The sequence below is a fragment of the Gymnodraco acuticeps genome, unplaced genomic scaffold (genome assembly GCF_902827175.1).
Source record: "Gymnodraco acuticeps unplaced genomic scaffold, fGymAcu1.1, whole genome shotgun sequence".
NCBI classification, from domain to species: Eukaryota; Metazoa; Chordata; class Actinopteri; order Perciformes; family Bathydraconidae; genus Gymnodraco; species Gymnodraco acuticeps.
The window spans coordinates 280114-301239 of record NW_022991917.1 but is presented as its reverse complement, the minus strand read 5'-3'; the positions used below and the strand labels follow the sequence as shown (position 1 = coordinate 301239).

The 21126-nt window shown below is 41.1% G+C and overlaps 1 pseudogene; it reads left to right on the top strand.

Annotated features, from left to right (window-relative positions):
- Nucleotides 1-10539: 10539 nt before the first annotated feature.
- LOC117535629 lies at nt 10540-20794 on the top strand (annotated as a pseudogene).
- Nucleotides 20795-21126: the final 332 nt, after the last annotated feature.

Here is a 21126-nt window from a genome sequence, read left to right as displayed (position 1 = left end):
TCACTGGCCAAGCTTAAACACTGCTTCAGGAGTGAGGTGTCCCTCTCTCCAAAGAGAAAACGTTAGGTCCCGACACACGCTTAGGGTTCTTAGGCATCATCCTCGACTCCATAGACATGAAGGCGTCTCTCCCCTCTGACAAATTGCAGCGCATCCGGGACATCACCAAGTCATACTGCGAGCAACAAGTTATCACAAAACAACAGTTGCTCTCCCTTCTCGGACACCTCAAATTCGCCATGCACGTCATCCCCCAGGGGCGCTCGTTCATCTCCCGCCTCCTGGACGCAGCATCAGCGGTCGACAACCTCCATGACTGCGTTTTCTTAGACGAAGGCTGCCGCTCAGACCTACGGTTCTGGTCCCTCCTGCTCGCCCACTGGAACGGAGTTACTTTCTTTTACGATGGCCTCGTGCGTTCCTCTGACTCAATGAGTTTCTTCACGGATGCCGCCCATCCATGGGTTTTGGGGGTTTCTTCCAGGGAGAGTGGTTCGCAGGGTCATGGCCCCGTCAATTTCTACCTCAAGCAAGTTCTCATTAACCCTCTGGAGTCTAAGGGTATTTTCTCGATTTTTAGATGTTTTCTTAAATCACCTTTTAAATGTATTACTTCTAAAATGGCACCCATGTGTTACATATCAAAATGTTCAGGACAATCTCTAGTATTTCTATATATGCAAATTACTCACCTTAGAGCACTGTTTGATGAGATAAGTAGCTCAAAAGCTTAAAATTTGACATCCGATTTTCGGAAAATCTTCAAAACTCTTGTGAAAACACAAATTTACTCATGTGATCGAATTGTTTTGGTGTTTTAGATTTGGTTACCAAAGTCTTAGGATTACAAAAGTAGTGAAATATTTGAATTACACTGTATATAAATGTGTTATTCATGTCTAAAATGACATTTTATAAATTCGCATTCTGAGTAAAACAGCTGTCAATCACTCTACTTTCACCACAGCAGGGACTGAGATATATCAGGACTGAATAATGACTTCATATTACATAACAAGGTTCATGTGATGTGTAAAAAAAAAAAGAATTGAGCATTAGAACTTTTTTTTTCAACCAACAATTTATTATAATACCAACAATGTATATAAATATAACTGCAAAATCTCACTATTTACAATATTGAACATCAGAACTTTTTTTCCTTCAACCAACTATTCATTATACACTGACAAAATGATCCTTCCTCCAGTAGTCCAATACATTGTCCAGTTTCAGCAGCCCCATGTATTTATAGAAATCCTCTACAGTCAAGTCAGTCCATTTGTAGGTTTTACCCTTTCCCATCTCCTGTGCAGCCCGCTTGTTTGTGTTGGTACAGAGTGTCTGTACTGTTAGTGCACTGAAGAACAGCTTGAACAGGTCAAGGGGTTTGTTTGATACTGTTGAGCTGAGCTGTGGCCCGGGTGTGCGAGCAGGTTGAAACCTGGAGACAGGGGGAGCAGTGTCAGGGTCTTCGCCTGTCTTCCAAGACAGTGGAGGTGGGGGTGATGGTGCATGGGCAGCTGGTGGCTGTGTGGGAGGTACGTGTGCTCTACGAGACCTCTTTGCTGTCCGGGTTGATGGTGATGGCTGTGGCTGTGGTGGAGCTGAGGTGTATCTTGACCTCGTCGCAGGCAAAGATGGAGGCAGCTGTCGTGATGCTGGTCCGCTAGTGCTTGGTGGGGATGGCAGTGGTGAAGGCCCTTGATCCACGGTAGATCTCAACATGGTGGCAGGCACAGCTGGAGGCTCCTGGATAAATGTCATCTGTGGGCAGCTAGGCCCAGGCAGCTGTGAAACCTCTCTGTAAAACAAATACAAATTGTGGGACAATAATTATTACGAAGTTCAACACACACACACACACCACACACACACACACACACACACACACACACACACACACACACACACACACACACACACACACACACACACACACACACACACACACACACACACACACACACACACACACACACACACACACATTGTACTCCCCATTACTACATAGCACTCCCCACAAATGGCTGGCACACATATAAATAAATTAAATATCTCCGTTGTGGGACAAATAAAGGATTATCTCATGCATCTACACATGTAACCTTACTTATACACACCAAAATAACGTTTACACATAAAGTTTATCACAGACACACATGTAAATAAGTATATGACAAAGTCTCATCTGTACAGAACAGTATGATCAAATAAAATACATGTCTATAAATTAGGGCCGGGACTTTAACGCGTTAATTAAGATTAATTAATTACACAAAAATTAACGCGTTAAAAAAATTAACGCATTTTAATCGCACTTATTTTTGCACCGCGGAACGTTTCTCACTGGATGAGTTTCAGGCGTACCGATTATACTGGAGCACCAACTAACGTTCATGACTTCAGACAACAACAAACCACAGTGAACAACAGTGGGAAATGTTGTTTTAAAAAACGGACGGATGGAAGCGTTGATAAGAGCACGGTTGTGTGCAAATTATGCAAAAAGGAATTCGCATATCACCGCAGCACATCAAGCCTCAAGTATCACCTCAATGCAAAACATATAGCAGCTAGCGTGGAAGCTAGCGTGGACGTTAGCCTCTTTTATCGCGTTCACACCATACAGTCTATGGTTCACACCAAAAAGAGCCGGTACTAAAATTAGTTCATGAGAACCTTTTTACCCCCACGAAAGTCCCTGCTAGAGAGCAGAGAGCTGCTAGAGAGCAGGGACTTTCGTACAGCTCTCTTGTGAGAAAAGAGCTATATTTCTGATTGGCTGGGCGGATTGCAAACCACGCCCCGTAAAACTCCCAAAAAGTTTGGTGAAGCCGCCATTTTATTATCCTCGCATTAGCATTATTAGCATTAGCATTAGCCCAGCGCAGAAACGCAGAGAGACTAACTTATGGCAACACAAAATAAAACATGGGAGCGGTGGAGATGAGGAGGTGTCGGCGTTCTGGCGATTTACTCGGAAGGCTTCAGTAGAAGCTGCTGGGACTCCCAGCTGCTTCTACTGAAGCCAGTCCCCAACTCCGGGGACTTCCGGCCGGGGACTTTGGGCGGCAGTATACGCCGTGAAGTGGTTTGCGGCCTGCCAGTAAACCAAAGCAGAAGAAGAAGAAGTGACGTCAGCGGCTTCATTTGTTCTCATGAACTAAGTTCTCATGAACCTTTGTGGGAAAAGTACTGCGGTGTGAATGCGCCTAATAGTATACTAAAATCCATGTGAAAAAAATTGCTTCTCACTGTTCTCAGGTCAAATATTTATATGCGATTAAAAATGCGATTAATTTCAATTAATTAATTACAAAGCCTCTAATTAATTAGATTAATTTTTTTAATCGAGTCCCGGCCCTACTATAAATGTCTCCGTTGTGGGACGAATAAAGGATTATTTGTATTCATCTACACATGTAACCTTACTTATACATGCCAAAATAACGTTTACACATAAATAACATTTACACAGAGTAAACGTTTACTAATCAAGAGTCTATTTTGTCCCGAGAAAAAGTTCATGAGGGGAAAATAAAAAGGTTGATAAATCCATTGTTCATTTTCGCGGTACTCCTCACAAAATGGCAAATGCACTACAAGTTATATTTACACTTACCCATCCTCAAATGGATCCCTGCTGTCCCTGTATTCTTCTTCTTCAGAAGAGTCGAAGCCTTCAGGTTCTGATGAGCCATCTTCTTCACTGCCGCTCGCGAAAATAAAATCCAGCGCGTCCGCAACGGTAAAGTTCCTTCGAGCCATTTTCTCTATCTTCTTCACAGACTAAAAGACTGAAACTGATGGGAGACACCTGTTATATGTTTTTTTATTGATGGGTAGGTCCTTAGATTTCTAGAGTGTCCATTGGTCATTTCAGACCGACATGGCTGCCGGCCGGCCGAGATGTCCTTGACTGACACACAAATCCACCAATCACACAGAGTGTAACGGCGAATCAAGCTGCTTTGAGCGGCAATATTGGCTGCTGTGCCCTGGGTACAGTCTCACAGGAGATACTCTTGAAAAGCTACGATTCTAGCGATTCCGCAGATATCTGAATCATATTTCTACTCCTTACAAGCGAAAATCTATGATTAAATACGTAAATAAATGTGCACTTGGACGCGCCGGCGCGTCCACCGACTCCAGAGGGTTAAATCCGGCCTATCACCCATATCATACCCGGAACATTCCTTCAGGATAGGTGCAGCCACCTCTGCTGCTAATCAAGGTCTCTCTACCTCATCCCTACAACAACTAGGACGGTGGTCCTCCTCCGCCTTCACAACCTTAAACATCAGCGCCGTACGGGCTTCCCAAAGATCTCTCAGACCCTAACTATGGTATCTATGCATATAACTGGTGGTGGTTCATAACACGTCTACACGTATACTTGTCTCATCATGGTATCGGATTTCAAACTGCATTCCTGTCCTAGTCCGTGGGCCCCCGCCCACAGGGAACAATGTCTCGTCTCACGCTGCACCTACCTGTAACGGGCTTCATCTCCTGCACGCAGGTATCCAAATCCCAGGCCCTTGCTCAAATGTGTCAGTGTAAAATGTATATCCTGCGAAGTCAGGCGTGGACTCGGGCCACCGTACACTTCGGTGTCAGTTACAAAACAAAGAAAATAAAGAAAGAGGAAAAGAGTAAAGAAGGAAAATAAAAAGATATATCCTGCGAAGTCAGGCGTGGACTTGGGCCACCGTACACTTCGGTGTCGTGGCTCCGGGCCACCGTACACTTCGGTGTCAGTTACAAAACAAAGAAAATAAAGAAAGAGTAAAGAAGGAAAATAAAAAGATATATCCTGCGAAGTCAGGCGTCGACTCGGGCCACCGTACACTTCGGTGTCGTGGCTCCGGGCCACCGTACACTTCGGTGTCAGTTACAAAACAAAGAAAAAATAAAGAAAGAGAAAAAGAGTAAAAAAGAAAAATATATATATATATCCTGCGAAGTCAGGCGTGGCTGAGGGCCACCGTACGCTTCGGTGTCGTAGCTTCGGGCTACCGTACACTTCGGTGTCGTGGACGTTGGGCCACCGTACACTTCGGTGTCAGTTACAAAACAAAACCGTTCGACCTTCGGGCGGCGTAGTCAAGCCCTGCTAGCCAGGCAGGCGACCCGCAGGTCGTTTTCAGATAAGACCGGCACTGATTTCGGCAGTCAGAGTCTCAGCATGACCCGTAAGCTCCGGCAGTGATTCCGGCCCAATGCCGCTTACATATGTTAATCTATTATCTTTCATTCCCAGATCACCAGTCACCCCACAAGGTCAGCAACTCAGTTCATCTCAGTATTTCATACTTCACTGGTTTTGGGGATTTCATCGGAGCGGTTCTTTCCCTCCTGAATGATTATCCTGCAAACCGGGGCCTAATCGCCAAACACCATTACATTCTCCTGTTGTATTATCGTGGCAATCATTTCATTCATATGACGTGTAAACAATAAATATGTCATTCTTACATCACGTCTCTCCGGTTTGAAATGAAAGCTTTAGCGCAAGTTCATTCTCCTGTTGTATTATCGTGGCAATCATTTCATTCATATGACGTGTAAACAATAAATATGTAATTCTTACATCACGTCTCTCCGGTTTGAACTGCCTTAGGGCCTGTCTACACTACAGGCATCGAAAAATGCTTTCAACACTTCGCCCATTCATTTGAATGGGGTGACATAGAAGATTTTTAAACTTCGCCGAACTGCATTGTGGGGAGCATCACGAGCATCTATCGGCATCAAAAGTTGAACAATGTTCAACTTTTGAGGCTCGATGCTTGGCATCAGCCAATCAAATCCCGCGTATGCAAATCTGACAGTACAAGCGCTAGCCAATCAAACCGCGTGTATGCTGGGAGAGACTACGCAGGTAATTTCCTCATATTCAAAAAAATGGAGGGAAAATTCATTATAGCGGTAGTGAATCACCCGGTGCTGTATGATCAGTCTCTGTGCATCTACCGGGATACAAACCGGAGGAGCGAGGCATGGAGGGAGGTGGCAGAGACAGTGGATGAAACTGGTAGGTTTTCGCCTGTTTGGGGATTTGATATCCAGTTTACTTCGTTTTAACATTGCTATTGCTTTGTATGCCGGGGGTGGGTGGGAGATTCCTGATTGGTTGTTGGTCGCCTTGGGCGCGAGAAATCGCCAAGCCTCAGACACGCCCAGCTTCAAGATTTTTTGATGCCTGTAGTGTAGACGGGCCGTTACTCCATTCTAGACGAGATGATGTTTGAGATTTGGATCATTTTTATGGTTAATAGCCTTCTGATGAAATCTCTACAGAAACATGAAAACCACCAGGCTGTTGCTCTTGTTTAGTCGTCACTGTTCCATCAAGCACAAACTTGCGTGTCAACGAACTAAACTATTATTTACTGAATTAGATGTGAATTTTTCGTTGTTTTTACGAACGCCCAAAACACACATATATTTATAACTCACCTTTTGTTCTTCCATTTGCAATATGGTTTCCTCTTGGACCCCTCTGGCGTGCACTCACGTCCTCCATTGTTGCCTACTGCAATGTGTAAGTCTCTGGTTCTACTGGTTGTACTGGTTCTCTACAATTACCGGTATTTCTGACTTTAAAGTCAGAATTCTGAGATTAAAATCAGACTTTTTTCTCCGAACAAAAAGAATCCTCCCAAAAAAAAAATTAATGTGGCCCTAATCCTCTTCCGTAGAGATGATGGCAGCGAATTATCAGTCAGCTTGTTTAAGATCCCACACCTCAAAGTCAAACTCTGATTCAGGTCCTTTAGGTGATATTCCATCAGGAAAAAATAGTGTATTTCCTGTTTCAAGGATTTCATTCAAACCAGCATTAGTTGATAATTTTTATTTTTCTAGTGCCATCTCCTTGTTTTGCCCTTACTTGTTTGGTTGTGTTAGGCTGGATTCACAATGACACTATTTCAATATTTCTTGTGGCTTTCAGCTTCTTTGTCTGTGTTTTTTTTTGTTTCTGTACCTGATGCGTTTCCTTGAGAACTTTCCGATCTCAGTGTCATTCTTTCCCTCAGTCTTTCATAAAGTCCTTTTATTCGCTTTGATGTGGGCTTTTTACTTCTACAATAATTAAAGATGGCAATTCGGTCTCCGTAGGAGGGGATGTATTTTTGAAGAGTGGCATCATCCATAAGACCAATGACATCACTGTCAATCTGCAAAGAAAGAAAATAAAACACAATCAAGTTTGTGCACATTCTATAACTATTGTCAACCCTTGCACATTGTTGTATATAGATATAGTATATACTATTTTGCCATTTCGCAGACCAAATCAGTCCTGTTCATAATAAAAAACATTCATTCATTTTCAGAATATTAATCCTTAAAAAGCCAGTTTTTGCCATCACTTTGTTAGAAAAAAACAAACTACTAGTTTCCCTGTTTACCCTAAAGTTTATAACCTTCACATAAGTATAACCCTTAAAAGTGTTTTTAACTTGTTCCAAGAGGCACATAAATATGATTGTGGACATCAGTTCGATGCGTAACATTCTTTTAAGACCAGAGTAGTTACACTCAGTAACGTTAACATTAGAGACTGACATGATACGCAGCAACACATACTAGATACAATTACCAACATTGTCATGCTGTTTTAATCCCCTTCAGACAGTACAGCAGGATTCATATTCATATGCTGATAATTCTGTGATTGTGGGGTAAAAGGACAATGGCCCAAACCCTGTGGTAACAATGCTACAGTACCGAGAGGGGTTATACTGGGCGAATTTTGGGTATATAATTAGCAACTGTCTCCTTGCGTTGCACTTTGACCACTGATCTCTAAACTGTTACAGGCAAAATAAGTTGAAGTAATGACGGCAAAATGGGCGATATGTTTTTCCCCGCCAGGCAGGTCTGTCAGGCTCTCAGCTAGCTGCCTTGTTAAACACACTTAATGAAATCTCTACAGGAACTTGAAAACCACCAGGCTGTTGCTCTTGGTTAGTCGTCACTGTTCCAACAAGCACAAACTTGCGTGTCAGCGAACTAAACCATTATTTACTCAATTAGATGGGGGGGGGAGCCATAGCCATAGCATATAAGCTAATGCACTTGCTGCTAGCTCATCAATGTCTGCATTTCACATTCTAATGCCTTTTCGTTGTTTTTACGAACGCCCAAAACACACTTATATAACTCACCTTTTGTTCTTCCATTTGCAATAATGGTTTCCTCTTGGACCCCTCTGGCGTGCATAAATTCACTCATGTCCTCCATTGTTGCCTACTGCAATGTGTAAGTCTCTCACTGAAGCTGGTTCTCTACAGTTACTGGTATTTCTGACTTTAAAGTCAGAATTCTGAGAATAAAGTCATAATTCTGACTTTTTTCTTCCAAAAAAAATAAATGTTTTTTTGTTCTGAGGAAAAGTCAGAATTCTTGTGCATCTTTTCCTCTTCACAAGTTGTGAGCCAAGAACTGATTGATTATTGATTGTTTACTATGTTGAATATGTTATAAGTAACTATATGTGTATAGAAGTAATGTGATTTTATTTGTATTTAATAATCTGAAATAACATTTCAAATAGAGTCTTGGTTCCCAAAATTAGAATATATAGTTTAGCTACTACATTTAAATAAAACCATTAGTTTATATTACATAGGGATAATTAAAACAGAAGTAATAACACTAAATTATATCAAAATAGTTATAAAATAAATAAGTACAAATAATTAAAACCAGGATACTCTCAAATTCAAGGTAACTGAATATATATGTATATCAAATGTTTATCTGAAAGAAAGAGAGAATAAATATTATAGCTTTCTTTACCTTTTCCAAACAACGTCTGCTTTGTGTCTTTTCACCTTTGTTGCACAGTATCCATTTTCTCCTGAGCGACCTAGACTTCTGATGTGCTGGTCCACACACTGACATTTCTACATTTATATTAGAGAGGTTTGATCGAAACTGATTCGTATAAATAATTCTGTGCTCAGCATTCACTTTTGGTGCATGTGTTACACACTACATTTTTGCCTGTATTTTTTTATTACCATAGTCCATAATTGTTTGTAGAAATGCAGGAAATGGGATTAATATCGATGTTTTATTGCGGAGAGCACCCAGACCCCCTGTTTTGTGTCCCCCCCACTTCTCAAACCAAAGTTACACCCCTGCATATGCATTGCAGCCCAAGTTGAATGTTATGCACCCTCTAATCAAAAAAGAGAACGGAGCGAAATATACAAACAACAAATTGTGTCAGGTGCACGTGACCTGCTCCGCTGCGTGTGCATCATTTCCAAAGTGCTTCCACAGCAGTTACAAACATCTGTGGATAATCATTTATACGAAAATGGTTAAAGCAACCATCACTAAAGGCCTGCAACACTGCATCTATTGCAGACAATAGCAACAGGTCAGATGGGGACATCACGTTACCCTCCGTCGTGGACATTCAGTCAGCAGTCTTCGTCGCCCGAAACACTGCCGCCCCTCGGCGACCCGCAGGTGCCAGGAGACAGAGCCTGCCAAGGTATATCTAAACAAGTACTCGTCTGTACAGTGGGATAAGGCGTTCATTTTGCAGCTCGTGCTATAAAAATAGACAATGTCTAGAATATTCATGTCTAATACTGCTGCACCCCCTGTAATCTCAGATGCACCCCAAGTATTTTTGTTCTGGAACTGGGCCAAAATACAAGATGTACTGTCAGCACCTGTTCCAATCGATGCCTGTCGTCCACACCATATTTGGCAACGGTCCATATTTAACCTCGCTGCGTAAGCAATACACCAGATTGTATATAAGGGGGCCCCAACAGGACAGAGGCGGTGTGGTGGAAGACTTTTGGAGACTTCAGCTTGTGGTAGGCTTACTTTCTGCTGTATAGCATTTCAATGCATTCTGTATTTTCTCAATTTGTTTAAAATACAAATTAATTGTAAAAAATATCATGAACAATTTTGTTGATTTAAGACCAATATGATATCTTCTCAACAGGATTGTGGAATATTTCTGACTTTTCAATAAGAGTGGAACAGGTATGAACATATTTCAACTACATTACATTTGTAAATATATTTTATTCCGTCAATCTAAGTTAGAAAAACGTTTTAATGAGCTAATTACTTTTAACTCCATACTGGAATGTGTTCTGGTGCACAGGAAAATAATTGAAGTGTGGACTGTTACCAATCCACATTTCAGTTTACTTCCTACCTCTGAGAGCAAAGCAGCTGACCCCCACACTGCTTCCTGGGCCCTGTATAGTATCTGCCCACTGCTTCTAATACTAGGATGGGTTAAATTCAAAGAATACATTTCGCTGAGTGTGGTGCTGTGCACATTTGTGTGACGATTTAACAAGAATTTGATTGAATCCTTTCATTTCAATTTCAAGGACAATTCTATTTAATGGGGATATGTTTATTTTTATTTGATGACAGACATTCTGGGCTGTTGAATCAAATTGATTGAAAACATTAAAATAAGTAAGATTAATAACATTTATCTTACTTGTGTGTACTTCACAGAAATAAACTGCCACCATGAGTACCGACGCGGAGATGGCCTTGTATGGCCAGGCTGCCATTTACCTTCGTAAGCCAGAAAGGGAAAGAATTGAGGCTCAAAACGCACCATTTGATGCCAAGAGTGCTTGCTTTGTGTCTGATGTCAAGGAGCTGTACGTGAAGGCAACAATCCTCAAGAAAGATGGTGGCAAAGTCACTGTCAAAATACTGGGAACTGAGGAGGTTCGTATCATTAAATCAGTGTGTACAAGGAATTCAATTTGATCATTTCTCATATAACACATTTCCTGTTCTAGGAGAGGACAGTGAAAGAAGAGGAGGTATTCCCATTGAACCCTCCCAAGTATGACAAGATTGAGGACATGGCCATGATGACCCATCTCAATGAAGCCTCTGTGCTGTACAACCTCAAAGAGCGTTATGCAGCATGGATGATCTACGTAAGACTAATTGCCTAATGAGACTGAAAAATGTTTGCTGGAAACATGAAGTTACATTTAAATTCTCTGTGATATATTTTAGACCTACTCTGGGTTGTTCTGTGCCACTGTGAACCCCTACAAGTGGCTCCCAGTATACGATACTGAATGTGTAAGTGCCTACAGAGGCAAGAAGCGTATGGAGGCTCCACCCCACATCTTCTCTGTCTCTGACAACGCTTATCAGTTCATGGCTACTGGTAAGTCATTACCACTCATTTAAAACGCATCAGTATAGGGTTTCAGTTTTTAACATGTACTTGATTGGTTTATGTTTTTTTTACTTTTACAGATAGGGAAAACCAGTCTGTCTTGATCACGTAAGTTTGTAACATTTACAATTGTGCCAATTTAGTTTTAATTAAGATTAATCAAACATATTGGTCAAGTTCTTAATAATCTCTGTCTCTACCTAGTGGAGAATCTGGTGCTGGAAAGACTGTGAACACCAAGCGTGTCATCCAGTACTTTGCAACAATCTCAGTTTCTGGACCCAAGAGAGACGAATCAAAGGTATGTTACTCTATGATGATGACGATTCAGGATTCTTTATCTTTAGAAGTTTTTTCAGGGATGAACAAATGAAGTCGTTTCCTGACAGCTATTCTTATCCTGGATTTTAGGGGTCACTTGAGGATCAGATTATTGCAGCCAATCCATTGCTTGAGTCTTATGGTAACGCCAAAACTGTGAGGAATGACAACTCTTCTCGTTTTGTAAGTATGGAACAGTTTCTACACACGAGAGAAGCATTGTTACATTGCACATGTGGAGGGACATTAATGATTATGTTATTTCAAACAGGGTAAATTCATCAGAATCCATTTCAACACAGCTGGCAAACTGGCTAGTGCTGATATTGAGACTTGTAAGTAACAATCCTTATAGTGTATATAAACTACTGTAAGTAAGATTTAGCCTGGCACTGACATGTTCAAAACTTGTAGATCTGCTGGAGAAGTCTAGAGTGACATTCCAGCTTGAGCAAGAGAGAGGCTACCATATCTTCTACCAGATGATGACCGGCCACATACCAGAGCTCCTTGGTAAGGAGAATTAGATATTGCAATTGTTTCAACCTTATTAGAGTTTTACATTTATAAAAAATATCTACTAACATGTTTATCTTTTTTGGATTCTAGAACTGGCACTCCTCACAACCAACCCCTACGACTTCCCCATGTGTAGCATGGGTAAGATCGTTGTGGCCAGCATTGATGACAAAGTGGAGCTGGATGCCACAGATGTGAGTAATTTTCAATTCAACATATTTAAATAGACTTTGTGAAACAAATGCAACATCATTACAACTCTTTTAAGAACTTTTGCTTGAACAATTGTATTTTTTGTGTCTTTTGGCATCAGAATGCTATTGATATCCTGGGCTTCACTCATGAAGAGAAGATGAGCATTTACAAGATGACCGGTGCTGTCCTTCACCATGGTAACATGAAGTTCAGGCAAAAGCAGCGTGAGGAGCAGGCTGAGCCTGATGGCACAGACGGTGAGTATTTAGTCTTAGCTCAAAGCTCAAAGCTTGGCAACAACATTGATACATTTCTTGATAACGTTGTGTTCATCACAAATTATGATGGACATTTCTGAATTATTTTCAGATGCTGACAAGGTTGCTTATTTGCTGGGTCTGAACTCCGCTGACATGCTGAAGGGTCTGTGCTATCCTAGAGTGAAGGTCGGAAATGAGTATGTCACCAAGGGACAGACTGTACCTCAGGTAAACAATGATGGTCAATATCGAACATTCTACTGTTTATAAACAAAAAATGTAGTACAGATTTCATTAGGAAAAAGATATGGGATGTCAGTTGGCATTTTCTGTACTAGTTCTAATTGAATTCTAAATTCAAGGGTGTCTTTGATTCAATTTTTGTTTAGTTTTGGAATTTTAGCGGCATGTATCTTGAAAATAATATAATATACCAGTTGTATATGTCAAAAATGAAATCACATCACTTTTTTTCTTTAAGGTCAACAACTCAGTGCCTGCCCTGGCCAAGTCTATCTATGAGAGGATGTTCTTGTGGATGGTCATCCGTATCAACAATATGTTGGACACCAAACAACCTAGACAGTTCTACATTGGTGTGCTGGATATTGCTGGCTTTGAAATCTTTGATGTAAGCCAGAGTTTGAACAATTTAGCAGTTGATACTTTTCAATAAATAATAGTTCTTATTGCCTTGTAAGAGATTATGAAGATGATATGTCCTTTTGCAGTTCAATACATTGGAGCAGCTGTGCATCAACTTCACAAATGAGAAACTGCAACAGTTCTTCAACCACACCATGTTCGTCCTGGAGCAAGAGGAGTACAAGAAGGAGGGTATTATCTGGGAGTTCATTGACTTTGGTATGGACTTGGCTGCCTGCATTGAGCTGATTGAAAGGGTAACCACTTCATTTATTATATCATACATCATATGTAACTGTTTTTTTATTTGTTATAATGTATCACTAAATGATATACCTCTTTCAAACCTTTTCAAGCCCATGGGCATCTTCTCCATCCTTGAAGAGGAGTGCATGTTCCCCAAGGCCTCAGACACATCCTTCAAGAACAAGCTGTATGACCAGCATCTTGGCAAAAACAGAGCATTTGAGAAGCCAAAGCCCGCAAAGGGCAAGGCTGAGGCCCACTTCTCCCTGGTGCACTATGCTGGTACCGTGGACTACAACATCTCTGGCTGGCTGGACAAGAACAAGGATCCCCTGAATGACTCTGTCATTCAGCTGTACATGAAATCCTCAGTGAAACTGCTGGTTTCGCTGTATCCTCCAGTAGTTGAGGGTAAGATAGTAACTACAGTAAAGACATTTAAAACCAGAGATGATATGTACTTTTTACAAATCAAATGTATATATGTATATTTGTAATTTTATTTTATTTTAACTCATCAATTATTACTTGTTTATGCTAATTTGTTGACATTCTAACAAAACATCAACAGATACTACTAAGAAGGGAGGCAAGAAGAAGGGTGGTTCTATGCAGACTGTGTCCTCACAGTTCAGGGTAAGCTTTCTCAAAGCAAACATAACTAATAAATCTCTGTTTAAACTAAAACTCCCAATTGTGGCATTTCATGACATGAGACACCATTATGGATTACAGGAGAACTTGGGCAAGCTGATGACTAACTTGAGGGCCACCCATCCTCACTTTGTGCGCTGTCTGATTCCCAATGAGATAAAGACTCCAGGTACATATACAACAGTATTGATGACTGGTTTGGTTTTTAATTCTGTGCTGCATCAACTAAAATACCTACTATTTATTCAAATAATTAAATATATCATATTTTTTTGTACAGGTCTTATGGAGAACCACCTGGTTATCCACCAGCTCAGGTGTAATGGTGTCCTGGAGGGTATTAGAATCTGCAGAAAAGGTTTCCCCAGCAGGATCCTCTATGCTGACTTCAAGCAGAGGTATAATGTTTTTATACATAGCATTTTAACCTCTCATTATTACAATATAATGCTCCTCCTGACAATAAACTCTTTCATATAGATACAAGGTGCTGAATGCCGCTGTCATCCCTGACGGTCAGTTCATGGACAACAAGAAGGCTTCAGAGAAGCTGCTTGGGTCAATTGATGTTCCTCATGATGAATATAAATTTGGACACACCAAGGTAAGTACTTTACATTTACTTTATAAATGAGCTAATGAATATTTACCAAAGACGCTGTACAGTGTATTTGTTGTATGTTACTGTGATTACGGTAGTATGTATTATACATGTCATTAATGAAACTACATCAGGAGGTCAACTCTGGTAGCCTTTCTTTTTCCATCCCGGCAAATAATAAAACAATACTTCCTTGATTATGATGAAACAAGTAATTAAGACTTGGCCTTAAAACCATTCCATCCAACCAAAAACCATCATGCAAATACGAGTCACATATTTCATTTTGTTTGTTTGCTTGTTATACAGTGTTTCAAGTGTTCATTACTTGAATTCATCATTTATTTGCTGACAGACATTTATATTTCCCCTCCTTGAAAAAAGGTATTCTGATTCTGAAATAATTTTTTGTTTCTGTTTTTTCAGGTGTTCTTCAAGGCTGGCCTGCTGGGTACCCTTGAGGAGATGAGAGACGAAAAACTGGCATCACTGGTCAGAATTACTCAGGCTTTGTGTCGCGGTTATCTCATGCGAACAGAGTTTGTCAAGATGACAGCAAGGAGGCACGTTGAAAACTGCTAATTCTGATCAATGGTGTAAAGAAAAAATAGATATTGTCTAAAACCAATTTTTTCTGTGCAGGGAAGCCGTATACACCATCCAGTACAACGTGCGCTCCTTCATGAATGTCAAACACTGGCCATGGATGAAGGTCTACTACAAGATTAAGCCTCTGCTGCAGACTGCTGAAACTGAGAAGGAGCTGGCAAATATGAAGGAGAACTATGAAAAAAATGACAACTGACCTGGCTACTGCCCTGGCCAAGAAGAAGGAACTGGAGGAGAAGATGGTTTCCCTTCTGCGGGAGAAGACTGATCTGGCTCTGCAAGTAGCATCTGTAAGTAAACGTCAACAGACAAATACGCTTTTTCATGTTTGTGAATATATAAGAGCTAACATGTATTCTTATGAAAATGGTCTAGGAAGGAGACAATCTGTCTGATGCTGAGGAGAGATGTGAGGGACTCATCAAGAGTAAGATTCAGATGGAGGCCAAACTCAAAGAGACAACTGAGAGACTGGAGGATGAAGAGGAAATGAATGCTGAGCTCACTGCCAAGAAGAGAAAGCTGGAGGATGAATGCTCTGAGCTCAAGAAGGATATTGATGACCTGGAGCTTACCTTGGCCAAAGTGGAAAAGGAGAAACATGCCACTGAGAACAAGGTTTGTAATCAACGATCTGTCCATTAGGTAGTGAGATTATAATTATCTATTTGTATTAACAAAATATTTCTTGCACACTTAGGTGAAGAACCTGACCGAGGAGATGGCCTCTCAGGATGAGAGCGTTGCTAAGCTGACCAAGGAAAAGAAAGCCCTTCAGGAGTCTCATCAGCAGACTCTTGATGACCTGCAGGCAGAGGAAGACAAAGTCAACACTCTGACCAAGGCCAAGACCAAGCTTGAGCAGCAAGTGGATGATGTAAGTTTACAGTCACTTGATTTGGCAAAGCAAGATTATTCTTGAACATGATAATTAAAATGTATACCTTTGTTTAGCTTGAGGGTTCTCTGGAGCAAGAGAAGAAGCTGCGTATGGACCTGGAAAGAACCAAGAGAAAGCTTGAGGGTGATCTCAAGCTGTCCCAGGAATCCGTCATGGATCTTGAGAATGACAAGCAGCAGTCTGATGAGAAAATCAAAAAGTAGCTTAGTTTTTCTGTTTTAAACAACATACATTTTTTTAAAGAAGTGTTCAATTGCATGAACTCAATGCACTTTATCAATTGTGTTCACAGGAAGGACTTTGAATGCAGTCAGCTCCTTAGCAAGATTGAAGATGAGCAGTCTCTGGGTGCTCAGCTCCAGAAGAAGATCAAGGAGCTCCAGGTGAGATATTGTGTTACACTTAACAATACTGCATACATTTGCTATTATGTGTAATAAAGTGACTGATTGCTAAAAGAGAAAACATCTACATTCAACAGGCTCGTATTGAGGAACTGGAAGAGGAGATTGAGGCTGAGCGTGCAGCTCGTGCCAAGGTTGAGAAGCAGAGAGCTGACCTCTCCAGGGAACTTGAGGAGATCAGTGAGAGGCTGGAGGAGGCTGGAGGTGCCACCGCTGCTCAGATTGAGATGAACAAGAAGCGTGAGGCTGAGTTCCAGAAGCTCCGTCGTGATCTTGAGGAGTCCACTCTGCAGCACGAAGCAACTGCTGCTGCCCTTCGCAAGAAGCAGGCTGACAGTGTTGCTGAGCTGGGAGAGCAGATTGACAACCTCCAGCGTGTCAAGCAGAAGCTTGAGAAGGAAAAGAGTGAATACAAGATGGAGATTGATGACCTCTCTAGCAACATGGAGAATGTTGCTAAGGCAAAGGTACACTAGCATTACTATCTTTTTTTATTATATTATATGTTACCAATATGAATATAGTACATCATGTAAATTATTTTGTGAATAAAATCTGATCACTGATTTTGTTTATTTTTCCTCATTAGGGAAATCTTGAAAAGATGTGCCGTACTCTTGAGGACCAACTTAGCGAACTGAAGACCAAGAATGATGAAAACGTCCGCCAAATCAATGACACAAGTTCACAGAAAGCACGTCTCCTGACAGAAAATGGTATCTACATGTTTTTGGTGAACCATCTGTGGAGTATATTTATGAGAAACGTAACACAAACTAACGTATTATAATATTTTTCACACAAGGTGAGTTCAGCCGTCAAGTTGAAGAGAAGGAAGCTCTTGTCTCTCAGTTGACCAGAGGCAAGCAGGCCTCCACACAGCAGATTGATGAATTGAAGAGACAGATTGAGGAGGAGGTTAAGGTAAGAAACCATCAAGATAGTATATATTTGTATGATTTGTTTGTGATTTAGAAAGTGTGTAATGTTAATAATATTTCTTACAACAGGCCAAGAATGCTCTTGCCCATGGCCTGCAATCAGCCCGCCATGACTGTGATCTGCTGAGGGAGCAGTTTGAAGAGGAACAGGAGGCCAAGGCTGAGCTGCAGCGTGGAATGTCCAAGGCCAACAGTGAGGTGGCTCAGTGGAGATCGAAGTATGAAACTGATGCTATCCAGCGCACTGAGGAGCTTGAGGAATCCAAGTGAGTGACATTCCAACTGTCAAATGGCCATTAGTATTTTAAAATGTGTATAGCTTCTTACTTTGAGGCCAATCATTTAGGTTAATTAATACGGTAATTAGTTGTTTCAGTTATGCAAATATAACTAGAAAATAACTTGTAACTTTATGAGTTTAACTGAGCCACAAATACCTCCATTTTCAAACAGGAAAAAGCTTGCCCAGCGCCTTCAGGAGGCTGAGGAACAGATTGAGGCAGTGAATTCCAAGTGTGCTTCTCTTGAGAAAACCAAACAGAGGCTCCAGAGTGAGGTGGAGGACCTCATGATTGATGTGGAGAGGGCCAATGGCCTTGCTGCCAACCTGGACAAAAAGCAGAGGAACTTTGACAAGGTAACACAATTTACTGTGTTTGGTCAAAACACACAAACAATGACATGAATATTTATTTTGCCCTGAGACTTTAACATAACCAAATAAACTGTATGAATTGTATTATTCAGGTGTTGGCAGAGTGGAAGCAGAAGTATGAGGAGGGTCAGGCAGAGCTTGAGGGAGCACAGAAGGAGGCTCGTTCTCTCAGCACTGAACTGTTCAAGATGAAGAACTCTTATGAGGAGGCTCTTGATCATCTGGAGACCATGAAGCGTGAAAACAAGAATCTGCAACGTGAGTTCTACATAATGTCACAGAGTTCAACATGAGTTGGACATTTTGTTGATATTTTACCATTTAAGGCTCAACAATATGATAAACCCCATGTATCTTTCTGCAGAGGAGATCTCAGATCTGACTGAACAGATTGGTGAGACTGGCAAGAGCATCCATGAGCTGGAGAAGACCAAGAAGCAGGTGGAGACAGAGAAGACTGAGATCCAGACAGCTCTTGAAGAGGCTGAGGTATTTCTTTCCTGGGAGTTCATAACATTAAAAATCATTGACAAATATATATCAGTGTTTGAAGGCAAAGATGAGTGTTTAATTGTTTGATTTCATTAGGGAACTCTGGAACATGAAGAGTCTAAGATCCTGCGTGTCCAGCTGGAGCTCAACCAGATTAAGGGTGAGGTGGACAGGAAGCTGGCAGAGAAAGATGAAGAGATGGAACAGATCAAGAGGAACAGCCAGAGAGTGACTGACTCCATGCAGAGCACTCTGGATTCTGAGGTCAGGAGCAGGAACGATGCCCTGAGAATCAAGAAGAAGATGGAGGGAGATCTGAATGAGATGGAGATTCAGCTCAGCCATGCCAACCGCCAGGCTGCTGAGTCCACGAAGCAGCTCAGGAATGTGCAGGCACAGCTGAAGGTATAGAAAAGGAACAGTTTATTTTCCAACTATGGTAGATTGGGCTATATTTTGGCATTCATGTATATATGTCTGATCTTTTTCTCACTAGGATGCACAACTTCACCTTGATGATGCTGTCAGAGCCCAGGACGACTTCAAGGAGCAGGCTGCTATGGTGGATCGTAGAAACGGTCTTATGGTGGCTGAAATTGAGGAACTTAGAGCTGCTCTGGAACAGACAGAGAGAAGTCGCAAAATTGCTGAGCAAGAGCTGATTGATGCCAGTGAGCGTGTTGGACTTCTGCACTCTCAGGTGAACAAACCTAATCATTTAAATAATTCAAGAATCAAATACAAGTTCAACTAACATGAATATTAGGCATGTGATGACTTCAGAGGCTAAATATTTGTACCTTTTAGAACACAAGCCTTGTGAACTCCAAGAAGAAGCTTGAGACAGACCTGGTCCAGGTCCAGGGTGAAGTGGATGACACTGTGCAGGAAGCAAGGAATGCAGAGGAGAAGGCCAAGAAGGCCATCACTGATGTAGGTTTCAATGTCATGTGTTCTTACTTTTAACGGCCATTTTTGTTGTTGACATTTCTAATTAACATGTTTTGATGTCTCCTGTAGGCTGCTATGATGGCTGAGGAGCTGAAGAAGGAGCAAGATACTAGTGCTCATCTGGAGAGGATGAAGAAGAACCTGGAGGTTGCTGTTAAGGACCTGCAGCACCGTCTGGATGAGGCTGAGAACCTGGCCATGAAGGGTGGCAAGAAGCAGCTCCAGAAACTGGAGTCTAGGGTAAGAAAACTCTACTAAGATTGATATAGCTGAAAGAAACCTTTGAAAACAAGCTGGATACTTAATGTTTTAATGTTATTCAAAAGGTGCGTGAGCTGGAAGCAGAGGTTGAGGCTGAACAGAGACGTGGAGTAGATGCTGTTAAAGGTGTCCGCAAATATGAGAGGAGAGTAAAGGAGCTCACCTATCAGGTATGGTTACTTTCATAGTTAAAATGTACAGTACCAATTAATCTAATATACTACTAACCTTTTAAAATATTTAAACATGCAAATCTAAATTGGCACAGACTGAGGAGGACAAGAAAAATGTTGCCAGGCTGCAGGATCTGGTTGACAAATTGCAGCTGAAGGTGAAGGCCTACAAGAGGCAGGCTGAGGAGGCGGTAAGGACAATATATACATTGTTTTGTAGATATGTCTGATTGTTAAGATTACCATCACATTCTTATATTATATTTTAAAGTGTTTGAAGGTTTCTGTACCTTAAACTATGTATCTCTTATTCCAGGAGGAACAAGCCAATACTCATCTGTCCAAGTGCAGGAAGGTTCAAAATGAGCTGGAGGAAGCTGAGGAGCGTGCTGACATTGCAGAGTCCCAGGTCAACAAACTGAGAGCAAAGAGCCGTGACTCTGGCAAGGTAACTATAAAGACATTTCAGCTTTTATGAATGAAAATTAAATTAAATATCTCTTAATGCAATACTTATGTCTTGACAGAACAAATATAGCCCAAATCTTTATGAAATGAACAACAGAGAAAACATTCAGATGTATGCAGAGTATGATGTTTATGCTTGTGCATATACACTGTATGTATTTATATTTTGTTTGTTTTTTTACAGGGAAAAGAAGCAGCTGAATAAAGCACTTGAGTTGATTGGCTGTTTCTAATCATATAATATGATGTGAAATATACCACAATAAACGTTTTTGATCATTAATGGAATTGTCTTTCTTATCAGTGCGAGTGCTGTGCAAATCTTCTTCTTCTTCGTGTGAATGCTGTTTACAGCTTGGTAGAGAGGCCTTTTTCAGATGTTAACATCAGTGTGTATTGCTCAGCTCGTTAAGGCTAGAGTGATTTGATCTCAAAACAGAGTGGAGGAGAGCTTGAAATTCGCCCACATTTTTTTATTAAACCTGCCATAATCCCCAAACCCTACACTCCTTGGACATCATTTTTCATGAAAAACGTAGGAAAACCTCTCCTATGTTAAAAACATATCAAACAAAATGCCTCTTGAGGGCATGAAGAGACAAAGACTTGTCAAAA